At 43.3% G+C, this 14,794-nt stretch overlaps 1 long non-coding RNA gene across 1 annotated transcript; it reads left to right on the top strand.

Moving 5' to 3' along the window:
• Window positions 1–2,039: 2,039 nt before the first annotated feature.
• On the top strand, window positions 2,040–11,115 carry LOC116970424. Its single transcript, XR_004411138.1, has 4 exons — window positions 2,040–2,049; window positions 3,492–3,497; window positions 10,159–10,163; window positions 11,055–11,115. It is a non-coding gene; the product is annotated as an uncharacterized LOC116970424 (long non-coding RNA).
• The last annotated feature ends 3,679 nt before the right edge of the window (window positions 11,116–14,794 follow it).

Genomic DNA, 14,794 nt, shown 5'->3' with positions numbered 1-14,794 from the left:
GCAACTATGGGGTAAATGTTTTGTTTTGTACGCAGTACAACATTTACAGTGCATTCAGAAAGTATTCAGACTACTTCACTTTTTCCACATTTTGTTACGTTACAGCCTTATTCTAAAATGGATTAAATTCATTTTTTTTATCATCAATCTACACACAATAGCCCAGAATAAAGAAGTGAAAACAGGTGTTTAGAAATATTTGCAAATTAAAAAGAAATAACTGAAATATCACATTTACATAAGTATTCAGACCCTTTACTCAGTACTTAGTTGAGGCACCTTTGGCAGCGATTACAGCCTCAAGTCTTCTTGGCTATGACACTGCAAGCTTGGCACACTTGTATTTGGGTAACTTCTCCCATTCTTCTCTGCAGATCCTCTTGAGCTCTGTCAGGTTGGATGGGGAGCGTCGATGCACAACTATTTTCAGGTCCCGCCAGAGATGTTCGATCGGGTTCAAGTCCGGGCTCTGGCTGGGTCACTCAAGGACATTCACAGACTGGTCACGAAGCCACTCCTACATTGTCTTAGCTGTGTGCTTATGGTCGTTGTCCTATTGGAAGGTGAACCTCTGCCCCAGTCTGAGGTCCAGAACGCTCTGAAGCAGGTTTTCATCAAGGATCACTCTGTACTTTGTTACGTTCATCTTTCCCTCGATCCTGACTGGTCTCCCAGTTCCAGCCACTGAAAAACATCCCCACAGCATGATGGTGCCACCACCATGCTTCACCGTAGGTATGGTATTGGCCAGGTGATGAGCGGTGCCTGGTTTCCTGATGCTTGGCATTCAGGCCAAAGATATCAATCTTGGTTTCATCAGACCAGATAATCTTGTTTCTCATGATCTGAGAGTCCTTTGGTGCCTTTTGGCAAACTCCAAGCAGGCTGTCATGTGCTGTTTACTGAGGAGTGGCTTCGGTCTAGCCACTCTACCATAAAGTGTTCAAGAAGGAACTGCAGATGCTGGAAAATCGAAGGTACACAAAAATGCTGGAGAAACTCAGCGGGTGCAGCAGCATCTATGGAGCGAAGGAAATAGGTAAAGTTTTGGGCCGAAACCCTTCTTCAGACTGATAGGGGGTGGCGGGGAGAAGGAAGGGAAAAGGAGGAGGAGGAGCCCGAGGGCTGGGGGATGGGAGGAGATGGCCCGAGGGCTGAGGAAGGGGAGGAGACAGCAAGGGCTAACAAAATTGGGAGAATTCAATGTTCATGCCCGCAGGATGCAGACTCCCCAAGCGGAATATGAGGTGCTGTTCCTCCAATTTCCGGTGTTGCTCACTCTGGCAATGGAGGAGACCCAGGACAGTGAGGTCAGATTGGGAATGGGAGGGGGAGTTGAAGTGCTGAGCCACCAGGAGGTCAAGTAGGTTCTTATGGACCGAGCGGAGGTGTTCGGCGAAACGATCGCCCAACCTCCACTTAGTCTCACCGATGTAGATCAGCTGACATCTAGAGCAGCGGATGCAGTAGATGAGGTTGGAGGAGATACAGGTGAACCTCTGTCGCACGTGGAACGACTGCTTGGGTTCTTGTTGGACCTGATAAAGGCCTGATTGGTGGAGTGCTGCAGATATAGTTGTCCTTCTGGAATGTTCTCCCATCTCCACAAAGGAACTCTGGAGCTCAGTCAGAGTGACCATCGGGTTCTTGGTCACCTCCCTGACCAAGAGACCCTTCTCCCTCGATTGCTCAGTTTGGTCAGGCGGCCAGCTCTATGAAGAATCCTAGTGGTTCCAAAGTTCTTCCATTTAAGAATGACGGAGGCCACTGTGCTCTTCGGGACTTGCAATGCTGCAGACATTGTTTTATATCCTTCCCCCAGATCTGTGTCTCGACACAATCCTGTCTCAGAGGTCTACAGACAATTCCTTTGTCTTCATGGCTTGGTTTTTGCTCTGACATGCACTGTCAACCGTGGGCCCTTATATAGACAGGCCTTTCCAAATCATGACCAATCAATTTAATTTACCATTCGTGGACTCCAATCAAGTTGTAGAAACATCTCAAGGATAATCAATGGAAACAGGATGAACCTAAGCTCAATTTTGAGTGTCATAGCAAAGGGTCTGAATACTTATGTAAATGTGATTTCAGTTATTTCTTTTTAATTACTTTGCAAACATTTCTAAACACTTGCATTCGCTTCTTCATTCTGGGGAATGTGTGTAGATTGATGATTAAAAAATGAATTTAACCCATTTTGAAATAAGGCTGTAACGTAACAAAATGTGGAAAAAGTGAAGGGGTCTGAATACTTTCTGAATGCACTGTATTTGAAAATTGTATGCAGACCGGGTTAGTTTTGGGAAGTATTTCCACTTTTCATCATTATCAAGTTCACAAAGTTAAAACTTTTTCATGCATCAGTGCAATTAGACAGTCTTTAGAAGTATTTTTACTTCAATAAATGTTCCTTATGCGTGCAAGCTCATAACATTTTGTTCTGCAAATAAGCTAGAACAAGAAAATAAGATCATAATTAGTATCTGGTTCATTATCTGCAAGTAAGCTAATTTTAAATAACTTACAATGATTTAGAAAACCTATACAGAGCTATTTTGTAATTACTTTGCTGTATTTAGGTTCTTATCAATTAGTTCATTTGGCTGCTGAATGGGGTATCTGGTAGAGCTGTTACCACACTGCTCCAGCAACGTGGGTTCAATCCTGACCTTTGTTGCTGTCTTTGTGGAGATTGCAATTTCTTTATGTGACTGCATGAGCTTCTCCCCCACATCCCAAAGACATGCAAGGCAATAGGTTAATCGACCATTGCAAAGCACTCTAGTGTATAAGAGAGAGGCAAAATCTAGGAAGTGGGTGGATCGAGTTGTTGGGATCATGGGGAGAATAAAAATAGGATTGGTAATAGTTTGCAGTAAATAGCTGCTTGATGATCATCATGGGCTTGGTGGGATAAAGTGTCTGGTTCTGTGCTGCATGACTCCATTGAAGTTGAACAACAATATAAATTTAAACTGAGTTTATCATTAATTCCAGGGCTTAATTTGTTTGGATCCACCTCTGTAAGCAAGTGTAATTAGCATGAACTAAAAATTGAGATTTAATTCACTCAGGGGCTTTGGTCAGTTTTGCTGGATAACACAATGGTGCATCAGTTAGTGCTGTAGCCTCAAGGCTCCAGGGACATGGGTTCAACCCTGACCTATGCTATGCATGGGGAGTTCATACATTCACACTGCAAAAAAAGATTGGCTTTGGTTCTCATATAATTTTTTTTTAAACTAAAGCAACCTGTTCTGGACGTTCAATTTGTGTTGAATGCTATCTACTCTAAAGATTCCATGAAGCATTATATTAGTTTTCGACAACTTTTATCAAATTGCAATACAATAACCCAGGCAACTGAACTGAACTGAACTGTAGGCCAATTAAATTAATCACTATTATAGGAATCTATTTGAATTCATCTATCTTTAATCTCCATTGTTAATGAAGGAATCAAATACACAGGACAAGATGTTAAGAAGTCCCTTGTGCCAATAGGTGGGGAGCATTTCACGACATTCGTTGATTGTTGAGAGTGGTAGACGCTCAACATCTGTGGGGGGGGGCGGGGGGGGGGGGGAATGGATACGTATATCTTGGCCTGGGTAACCTTCAGGACAGTTGGGCACAGGACACATCATCAGTAGTGTACCCTTGCATCACTGGGTGTTTCGGCCTTTTAACACTATACACCCTCCACAAGGGCGGCCCGCTGCAGGATGATCAGCCCTCAGCGCGTCCCGTGTCAAACCGTCCCAAAGATTCACCCTGAAATACTTGGGGCCCAGCATGGGTCTTTCCGCTTGAGCCAAATCCACCGGCTGCTTCTTTCAGCCGCCTCTGAGAGTGATCTTATGGTCTTCCGCAGAGCCTGACCGTGGATTCCAAGCTCCTTCAGCAGTCTGATGGGAGTTGACGCAACAAATCCTCTGCATCCCACTTCAACTGGATAGACTTTGGTGTTCCAGCCACGCTGCGTTGCCTCTGCTGCAAGCTTTGCGTAACGCAGCTTCTTACGCTCATAGGCCTCCTCAACAGAGTTCTCCCATGGAACTGTGAGCTCTATAATGTAAGCAGTCTTCTGTGAAGGGGACCAGAACACCAAGTCTGGCCTGAGGTTGGTGGAAGCAATTTCAGGTGGAAAAACTAGTTGTCGGCCGATGTCCGCCAGCATCCTCCAGTCGCGGGCCCTGCATAGGTTTCCTTCTTCTGATCTGGTGGAAGGATGTTTAGATGTTTTCTGTCCTTCTCGGACAAAGGTTGTTGCCCTTAGGGGGAGGGGGTTGCTTGCTCTCGGAGGCAAGGAGTTGGTCGCACACCGCCTGTTCTCAAGGGCTGATGCCAGGCTTTTTAGTACCTGATTATGCCGCCACGTGTATCTCCCTTGCGTGAGGCTGGTCTTGCAGCCTACCATGATGTGCTTGAGGGTCGCTGGAGTTGGGCAGAGGGCACAGGTTGGATCCTCGCCGTACCACTGATGGAGGTTCTTTGGTGATGGAAGCACGTCATAAGTCGCTCTGATGATGAAGCTGATCTTGCTTGCTTCCATTTCCCATAGTTCTTTCCAGCTGATCTTCCTCCGCTCCACACCTTCCCACTGCATCCATTGCCCCTGTTTGGCAAGAGAGACCGCCTTTGCACTTCTTGCGGCCTCCTCTTGTCGCCGCACCTCCTCGACCACCAATGTCCTCCGCTCTGATGTTGTGGCCTTTCGCCAAGTTGGTTTACTTGTCGTAAGGCCAAAGCCTCCTCTTCCCTGCTGGACTTGCCCCACGATTTCTTTGTGTCTCAGGGCTGATGAAGCTTGCTGTTCTGCATCAGATGGCGTCCACTTCCGGCCAGTTACTAGGGGCTGCGCAACAGCACTGATGGTCTTGTCTCTAGAGTCCCTCAGTGTCATCTGAAGTCTTACTTTAGAACACTTGTATTCCTCTGTTAGACTAGTGAGAGGTAGTTCCAGGACCCCTTTGCCATATAGGCCGATGTTAGTTAGACATCGTGGGACCCCGAGCCATTTCTTCGCGTATGAAGTTATGGTTCGCTCCATCTTCTCCACAGTTGTTATTGGGGTTTCATAAATGGTCAGTGGCCACATTGTCCGAGGAAGGAGTCCAAACTGTAGGCACCAGAGCTTCAGTTTCCCAGGCAGTAGGGTCTGATTGATGTTCTCCAGGCCATTGACAATTTCTTGCCTTAGTTGTTCCACCTGCTCTTTATCCTTGAGACTTGCGTTGTACCATCTGCCCAAGCTTTTAACTGGCTGTTCAGACACTGTTGGTATAGGGTCGTCACCGATACAGAACCTTGTGTCTCTAAGCACCCCCTTGACTATGGAGATGCTTCAAGATTTACTTGGTTTGATCTTCATTCGGGCCCACTTGATGTTCTCCTGCAGCTTTCCAAGTAGCCGCTTGGTGCATGCTGCAGTAGTGGTTAGTGTGGTCATGTCGTCCATGTATGCCCTGATGGGTGGCAGACGGAGCCCAGCCCTGGTTCGTTCACCGCCCACCACCCATCTTGAGGCCCTGATGATGACTTCCATGGCCATTGTAAAGGCCAAGGGTGAGACTGTGCAGCCTGCCATGATGCCTACTTCCAAGCGCTGCCATGTTGTACTGAAGTCAGCTGTTGTGAAGCACAGCTGCAGGTCTTGGAAATAGCTCTTGACCAGTGTGGTGATGAGCTCTGGTACATGGAAAAAGGCAAAAGATTCCCAAAGGAGTTCATGGGGAACTGAACCAAATGCATTGGCCAGATCGAGGAAGATCACATGTAGGTCTCTCTTCTCCTTCTTAGCTGCTTGGATCTGGTGCCAGATCATGCTTGTATGCTCCAAGCAGCCCGAAAATCCTGGAATTCCTGCTTTCTGTACAGATGTATCAATGTACTTGTTTGTTACCAGATAGGTGGACAGCCTTTGTGATACAATGCTGAAAAAGATTTTTCCCTCGACGTTGAGGAGACATATTGGCCGGAATTGGCTGATGTCTGACGCATCCTTTTCTTTAGGTATTAGCACGCCGCCGGCCCTTCGCCATGCCTTAGGTATTGTTTGCTTCTTCCACACCACCCTCATGAGCTTCCATAGAAAGCGTAACACATCCGGTGCGTTCTTGTAGAGCTTGTATGGTACTCCATTTGGCCCCGGAGCTGATGCTGCTCTTGCTCGCCGGACAGTGTTCTCTACCTCTTTCCATCTTGGAGGGCTGGTGTCCAGGTTGAATTCAGGTGGTTGAATAGGCGGGATGTCATGTGGGATGACTAACTGCTCATGCCTTTTCGTGTCTTGGTGGGCCTTTTCCAGGTGTTCCTCCAATTCCCGTTTTGATGTTTTCAAAGTTCCACTTTTTTCCTTTGCGAAGAGGTCTTTGATGAACTTGAAAGGGTCTTTGTAGAACCGTGTTCTTGTGTGTTCTTTCTTCCTGCGAAGTTTCCTCAAGTTCTCTGCTTTTCGCAAGGTTGCCAATCGGCTCTTGATGTCCTCTCGGAGTAGCATGAGACCTTCTCTCTCTGCCTCAGTTGCTTTTTTCCATTGCTTTTTCAACTGTCTCCTCTCTCTGATTAGCCTCTCGATCTCCTGCTGCCTCCTGGACTTGATTGGTGTTGGTAATTTCTTTCCACCTCTCCCTTTACTCACCCCAAACCGTTCTTCTCCATAGCTGTAGATTGTGTTGCCCATCCTTTCAAGCTTTTCCACTGCTGTGCCCGCTTGTTGCTCCAAGATATGTATAAGGTAATAAAAGCTAACAAACAGCTCAGAATATGAGTCGCTGCACTATTCAAGTTGTAAAGTCATACAACACTAAAACAAGCCCTTCGTCCCACTATGCCCACATCAGTTTGTTCAGAGTCTCTGGAAGTTTCACCTGAATAAATCTATTATATTTGTTGTAAAGGCATAACATCATACTTGTTGGCAATCTAAAATGAAAATTTTAAAAATGCTGGAAATGCATAACAAGTCAGACAGCATCTCTGGGGAAAAATCTTTAATTTTTATCTTTAATTGGGGTATTATCCTCAAAACTGAATAAAGTATTAGCTTGGTTTTCAAAGAATGTCATCGCTTTCTCTTCTCCTATTACCATTTAGAAATTACAATTTTATTAAATATTATAAATCATTTTGTTTCTTAGAAAAATAACTCATTATTTTTTGATTATAAGTTTGCAATAATGAGAATGCAATGAAAGTTTACTGAATTAATTATTGTGGTTGTCATTGGAGGTGAGATTTAGCAGAATGAGCTTATGCTCTCTGAAGCTTAGAAGAGGGAGAGTTGATCTCATTCAAACATACAAAAATTATTTTGTAGCTTGAAGAATGGATGCATGGGTAATGTTGTTCATTACCAGGGAATGCAGAACAAAAGGATCACCCATTCAAGAATGAGATGAGAAGAAAATTCTTCACCCAGATTGCCGAATCTTTGAATTTATCTAGCCAAGCTTTCTGTGAGTCCCAGCTTCAGAGTGTATTCAAGACAGAGATCAAATATTTTACGGCTTGGTGGCGCAGCGGTAGAGTTGCTGCCTTACAGTGCCAGAGGCATTAAGAGATTTTTAAAATCTTTTTCCTCGACGGAGATGCGACCTTTCCATATCGTATCTCTGTTCCCATTGCAGCCTAACATCGAGGAGCTGGCAGCCTCTTGCTGGGGATCGACTTTGGGAGCTCCAACTGTGGGAGCCTGCAGACTTAACATCGTGGAGCTCAAGGTCCCATGGTTAGGGACTGACTTCGAGAGCTCCAACCGCAGGAGATTCGACTGCCCCGATGCAGGAGCTTCGATCGCCGGTTGCGGGAATTTTCGATCGCCGGCTACGGGATCTTCGATCGCCCCGACTTCGGATGGTTCGACTGCCCTAAACGTGGGAAAAAATGAGGGAAGAAGATAATACGTTACTGCCTTCATCACAGTGTGTTGTGGTGGATGTTATGTTAATTTTTATTTAGTTGTGTGTCTTGTTGCTTTTTTGGTATGACTGTATGGCAAATCAAATCCATTTTATGTTTTTACATACTTGACTAATAAATTAATTACAATACAATAGAATACGATAAACTAAATGGCTTCCTGCTGCACCAATTCATTATATTTTTATGAATTTACTGAAAGATTAAGAATCCAACTTCCATTTACCTAATTAAATTATATCAGATTTCTTTAAACTGAGATTGATGTATTTGCATAAGTTGATGTAACTTCCATACAATGAATTAATTGCTATTGAATGCTAATATAGCTCTGGAAATTAAGGATGACTGTGTCTCCACACAACTGTGCCTTTTTACAAAACAATTCACCTGAAATTAACACAACTGGTACAAACACCAATGGAATTTTAAGCATAAATTGTCTTAGTTAATTTAATTTTCTAATGCATTTCCCTTTGTTTAAAAATATTGAATTTAATGTGGACCATATTTCCTTTGGTTATACTAATGCAACTTTTGGTGAATTCCCAAAACAATGGATCTTTTGTGCCCAGGAATGCTAATTGAAAGGTTTAAAAGGTTTTAAAACTTATCTAAAAATATATTAATTAGCCACAAATCTGGAGTCCAACAATCAAATAGTTTTCAAAAGTCAATGTTATTCATTAAAATCAAGTTATTTACATACAACTGATGAAACAGTACAACAACAAATAACATTTTAAGGATAAAATCATTCAGAGCTGCATTAATCAAACTTTCAGACTCAAGGAACTGCAGATCTGGTTGACAAAATAAGACACAATGTGCTGCAGTAACTCAGCGGAAGTCTTGAAAGGAAATACCATCCATTCATGTTCTCCAAAGATGCTGCTTGACCCTCTGGGTTACTCCAGCCTTTTGTGTCTTTTTTAGAATCAAACCAGTTATTTTTCTGGTATAATCAAGGAGTACTTTCTTAACACAAATTCTAAACTAAATTCTAAAACTGAAAATTATACTGCCCAACTATATTACTGTTGATTTCTTCAGTTTCAGATTCTAGCTCGAAGCTAGTCTAATAACCAATATAGCTTCACTTTATAACATGCATTGCTCTATTCTGCGTTGGCTGATGAGAGCTGGCATATCCATGTGAGATCGACAGCAAACCAAACTCAACTCCAAACTCTTCGACCTAGGAGTCAGAACCCACCTCCTCTGCAATTGGACCCTCGGTTTTCTGGCTCAAAGATAGTGAGGATAGGTGACAAAACATCATCCTGATTATTCTCAAAATTGGAGCCCGCAAGGATGCATTCTCAACCCCCTACTAAGCACTCAGGTCTATGTGGTCAAATTTTGCTCTACTTCTTTTCAGTAATTTGCAGAAGACACCACTGTGGTGAACCCGATCTTAAACAATGATGGAATGGAGTACAGAAAGTCATAGTGGGCTCAAAAATGTGATGCCAAGACACCAACCTCTCCCTCAATGTCAGCAGGCCAAATGAGCTAATTATGAAACTTCAGGGAAACAAGGTAGTGTACATGCCTGAGTCAGCATGAAAGGTGCTGGAGTGGAGATGTTTGACTAAATTTCACTAACAATTTAGAACATAAAACAGTACAACACATTAATGTCCCACTATATCCATATAAACACAATGTCAATCTAAACTAATATGTAAATCACCTAGACAGAGATGTAGATGGGTTGGCGAGTAAGTTTGCTGATGACACCAAAATTGGAGGAGTTGCAGTTAGCGGGGAGTGTTGTCAGGAGATGTAGCAGGATATAGCCTTGTACATTCTCATTCAAATGTTTGATATTAACCATTAGCGGTAATGGCCCCCAGTAACGATTCATGAGGCACACCACTAGTCAAAGGCCTCCATCCGAAAATTAACCTTCCACCATCATCCTCTGCTTCCTTCCATGAAGCCACCTTTCTATCCCGTCGGCTAGTTCTTCTTGAATCCCATTCAATCTAACTTTCCAGAGCAGCCTACCATGCAGAACCTTTTCAAACACTGCAGAATAGAGTACATAGAATTATGAGGCGCATAGATAGGGTAGATAGTCAGTACTTTTTTCCAGGGTGGATAATATCCAACACTAGAAGGCATAGCCATAAGGTGAGAGAGGGAAACGTTAATGGAGATATGCGGGGACATTTTTTTTTTTTACACAGAGTGTGGTGGGGGCTTGGAACGCACTGCCAGGGGAAGTGCTGGTGGCAGATACGATAGTGGTGTTTAAGAGACTTTTGCATTGGCACATGGAAGTGCAGGAAATATAGGTATATGCATCATGTACTGGCAGATGAGATCAGTTTAACTTGGCATCATGTTTGGCACAAACATTGTGGGCCAAAGGGCCCATTCCTGTGCTGTACTGTTCTATCTTCTAGGTAATCTCATCTGCCTGAACATGATCTATATACCTCCATTACATGCATACCCATGGGATTCCTATCTATCCTGGACTAATCACATTGGAGTTACAGCCAAGAAAAACACTAATGGCTCTACTTCCTCAGAAGATGAAGGAAGTTGTGTATGTGTCCAATGTCACTTATCAACTTCTACATATAAAGCATGCTATTAGGATGCATCACAGCTTGGTTTGGCAATAGATCTGCCCAAGACCACAAGGGATTACAGAGGGTCATGCATGTAGTCCAGTCCTTGAAACAGACTAGTCTCCCCCCTCCATCTAAACCTCACACTGCCTCAGGAAAGCAGTCAAATTAAATCAAGGACCATTTACAACCCAATCATTCCCTCTTCTCCTCTCTCCCATTGGGCAAAAGATGCAAAAGCACATACAGAACCACCAAATTCAAGAGCACTTTATTTATCGTTATTAGGAGACTAGTGAATGATTATCTCAAATGGTAAGGTTGCAGCCCCGATCTCCCAACCAAGTTTCCAGGCATCTGTGAAAATCTGTCCTGGGCCCAGCATATTGATATAATCAAGAAGAAAGCTCGTCAACACCTCCAATAGCAGACAGATCTATATTGCAAAATAGTGGGGGGTTTTAATTTGATGAACTTCTTTTCTTTTGTTTGTTGCATGATCTATTGAGTATGCTGTTTTACAGATTTGTTACGTTGCTGAAGCAAGGAAGAATTCTATTATTTCGTTTTGGGACATATGTCAATAAAATACTCTTGACGATCTAGAGGAAAGGCCATACAGTTAGATTTTGTGCAATTATAGAGGATGGAGGAGGTGAATGAGGTGCCCCTCAGGGCTACGGCTCTGTCCGTGATGAGGAGGTGTTGTTGCCAACCGGATGGTCAGTCATGAGGAGGGGCTGTTGCCAATCCATTCTGATCAAGGTCTGCCAGTGAGGAAGTGAAAAGTCCACTTCCATAGAAAGGAGCAGATGACCAGAAATTTGAGGAGTTTCAGCAGGATCGTCAGTTCATGTCATAGGTGCAGAATTAGGCAATTTAGTCCATCATCTCCTCACCGCCATTGAATCATGGCTGATCTAACTTTCCCTTTCAACCCCATTGTCCTGCCTTCTCCCCATAACCTTTGACACTCTTCTGCCTTCTCCCCATAACCTTTGACACTCTTACAAATCAAAAACATGTCATTCTTCGCTTGAAAAATACCCATTGACATGGCCTCCACAGCCGTCAGTGGAAATGAATTCCACAGATTCACCATCCTCCTCACCTCCTTTCTAAAGGTTCATCCTTTTATCCAGAGGCTCTGGCCTCTGGTCCTAGACTCTTCCAGTAGTGGAAACCTTCTCCCCATATCCACTCTATTCTGGCCTTTCGCTATTTGGTAAGTTTCAATGAAGTATTCTAAGTTTCAATGAAGTCTTTTTCTTCTAAGCTCCAGTGATTACAGGTCAGAGCCATCAAACACTCACCATACTTTGATACTCAATCCATTCATACTCCACCCAATCATCCCCATGATCATTGTTGTAAAGAGACAGATGGTTGCTCAGAACCACTCTCTAGTTGGTTATAGGATGGTTCAGTTGCCTGATAACAGCTGGGAAGAATCTGTCTCCAATCGGTATGGTCTAATTTACTTAGAATAACTGGATTTTTAAAAATATATTCATTGTTGTTGTTGTGTCCAATGTGCCTGAAAAGCTACAGCAAGTAAGAATGTAGTTGTTCCAGTTCATATCCAGGGCATGTGATAACTAAATACTTTTGATCTGTTGTTTCATAAACATGAGTCCCTGAGCCAGCTAAGTGCAGAAGCACAACCTGGCGGCTTTCTACTTGCTGCTTATCAACAGCTTGCTGCCGGCAGCATGTTCTGGTTCAATAATCTGTCACCTGGCCCCTAGGTGGCTTGACATCAGTGGATCTTGTGCACAGTTAGAGGGTTAGAATATGCAAAATGCATATTTCTCTCACCAACCATAATCTGCATTGTTATATAGAGAAAAAAAAAATCTCTTTTGCAAAAATGTAGTTATGGCATTGATTACAAGATGCCTCTTGGTTTTCTTTATTGAAACCTTGTTTGGTGTGCTTACCATTTTCATATCTCATCAGTGTGCATCCTCTTTTTTTTTTACCAGCTTCCTTTAATCAGTTGTTAAGAGATATGTGCAATTTAAGGGTGCTTTCAATATTTTATTCCACCTCCGCCTAGTAATTGTTTCTAACCCTCCATCATAGCTTATTCATTTAACACTGTGGCGGCACAGTGGCAGAGCTGGTAGAGCTGCTGCCTCACAGCACCAGAGACCTAGGTTTAATCTTGAAAGTGGGATAACATAGGACTTGTATGAATAGGAGATCAATGGCTAGGGTAGGCTCAGTGGGCCAAAATATCAATTTCCATGCTGTATCTTTCAATTAATCAAACCCCCGAGCTTGGCCCACTCTACATACTAAAACTGGAAACAAGACTCTGAGCTATGCCTCTCTGTTAGATATTTTCTTTCAATGCAGTATTGTTATCTTCTACTGAAAATTAAATTTCTTCTTTTAACCCTAATGCACTTCCTAATTTTTATATTTGTTGCCACATTAATTAGAGATGGAGAGTATATTTGCTGCAAAACCACTAAATAAGCCCACACTGGTGAAAGCCTGGTCTCAAGATTGAATCCATAATGTATAGACTTGCACCGTGTTTTTAATGCTGTAGAGGTATAGATGAGTTTATCTCACTGGTGTGCCTTGTTAATTATGGTAATCATATTCTCACATTAGTACTGTCCATATGCCTTGAAGTGAAAGAAAATGTTATTAATTTAAAGGCTAGAGTCATGAAGGCTTACAGCACTGAAACAAGCTCTTTGTCCTATTGAATCTGTGCTCACCATCACACGCCCATTTTTACATTTATGAAAGACTCATTCATTTTATTCTCTCCATGATTCAGGTGAACCACCCACCAACTCCACTACACATCTTCAGACGAGGGGCAATTTACAGTGACTAATTAACCTACAAATCTGCACATTCTTCGGTTTAGTTTAGAGATGCAGGTGGAAACAGGCCCTTCGGCCCACCGAGCCCATGCCGACCAGTGATCACCTGTACACTAGTTTTATCGTGCACACTAGGGACAATTTACAGAAGCCAATTAATCTACCAACCTGCTTGAGTGTGGGAGAAAACTCGAGCACCTGGAAAAAACCCACGCGGTCACTTGGAGAACATACAAACTCCGTACAGACAGTGCCCATAGTTAGGATCAAACCTGGGTCAGTGGCGCTGTGAGACAGTAACCCTACCACCACACCACCATGCTACCCAGTTGTGGGAGGAAACCAGAGGAGTTGGAGCAAAACCCAAACAATCATAGGGAGAACATGCAAACAGCACACAGACAGCAACAGAGGTCAGCATTTGAAGTCGGGTTGCTAGGGCTGTGAGGTGGCAGCCTCATAATCTGTGTCACTGTGTCATCACATTTTTCTGTAGCTTGCCATAAAAGCCACTCAACTTCTAGATCAGATAAATAAGAACAACCTGGCCAATACTTTTTTGAATCAGTGCAAAACATTGTTGGAAAGAATAAAGGCTCTGTCCCACTTTCCCAAGTTACTCACAAACTCTCCCAAGTTTTCCCCTTGATTCAAACTCAGATAATTACAGTAATAGCCATTCGTAGATACTCGGGGCTATTTCTTTTACTTGTGGACATTCTTCAATATGTTAAAAAAACGTCCCGATTTACCTGATGCCCCGAGTTCCTACGGCTGGCATTACGAGCCTCTACGAAACACCTACGGACTCGCTACGGACATTCCCCGACATTCCCCGACATTTCCCGACATTCCCCGACATTCCCCGACATTCCCCGAGTTCGAATCAAGGGGAAACCTCGGGAGAGTTCGTGAGTAACTCAGGAAAGTGGGACAGGGGCTTAAGGACGAAGATACTGAGACAACACTAATTCTCATCTTTAACTGGATACATGATGATTGATACATGATGCCAAATGTTAGTAGTGGCTAAAGGGCTTGTCCCACTTGGAAATTTTTTCAGCAACTGCCTGCATCATTGACTGACGTATCAGGTCACTGAAAATTCATGGTGTGATGCGGTGTGATGCGGCGTAATGACGTATGGCGCACGGTGTTTTTCAAGTGTCGCAAAAAAATTTTTGTCGCCGCTGGATTTTTAAATGTTCAAAATCTTTTGGTGGCACTGATATGAAGCTGGCAGTTGGCGAAAAAATCGACAAGTGGGGCAGGCCCTTTAGCGGGTAGCTCTACTGTCTCTGATTCAGAAAATAGCAGGTTCAAGCCCAGTCCAGAAAGGTTGAGTTCAACAGTGGGTTATGGGCATTCAAGATTCAAGAGAGTTTATTGTCATTTATCCCTGCTTCAGCACAACAGAACATAGTAGGCATGTAACTT

This window comes from Amblyraja radiata, unplaced genomic scaffold (genome assembly GCF_010909765.2).
Source record: "Amblyraja radiata isolate CabotCenter1 unplaced genomic scaffold, sAmbRad1.1.pri scaffold_867_ctg1, whole genome shotgun sequence".
NCBI lineage: Eukaryota > Metazoa > Chordata > Chondrichthyes > Rajiformes > Rajidae > Amblyraja > Amblyraja radiata.
Note: the sequence above shows the minus strand (reverse complement) of the source record. Positions and strands in the feature narration are given on the sequence as shown.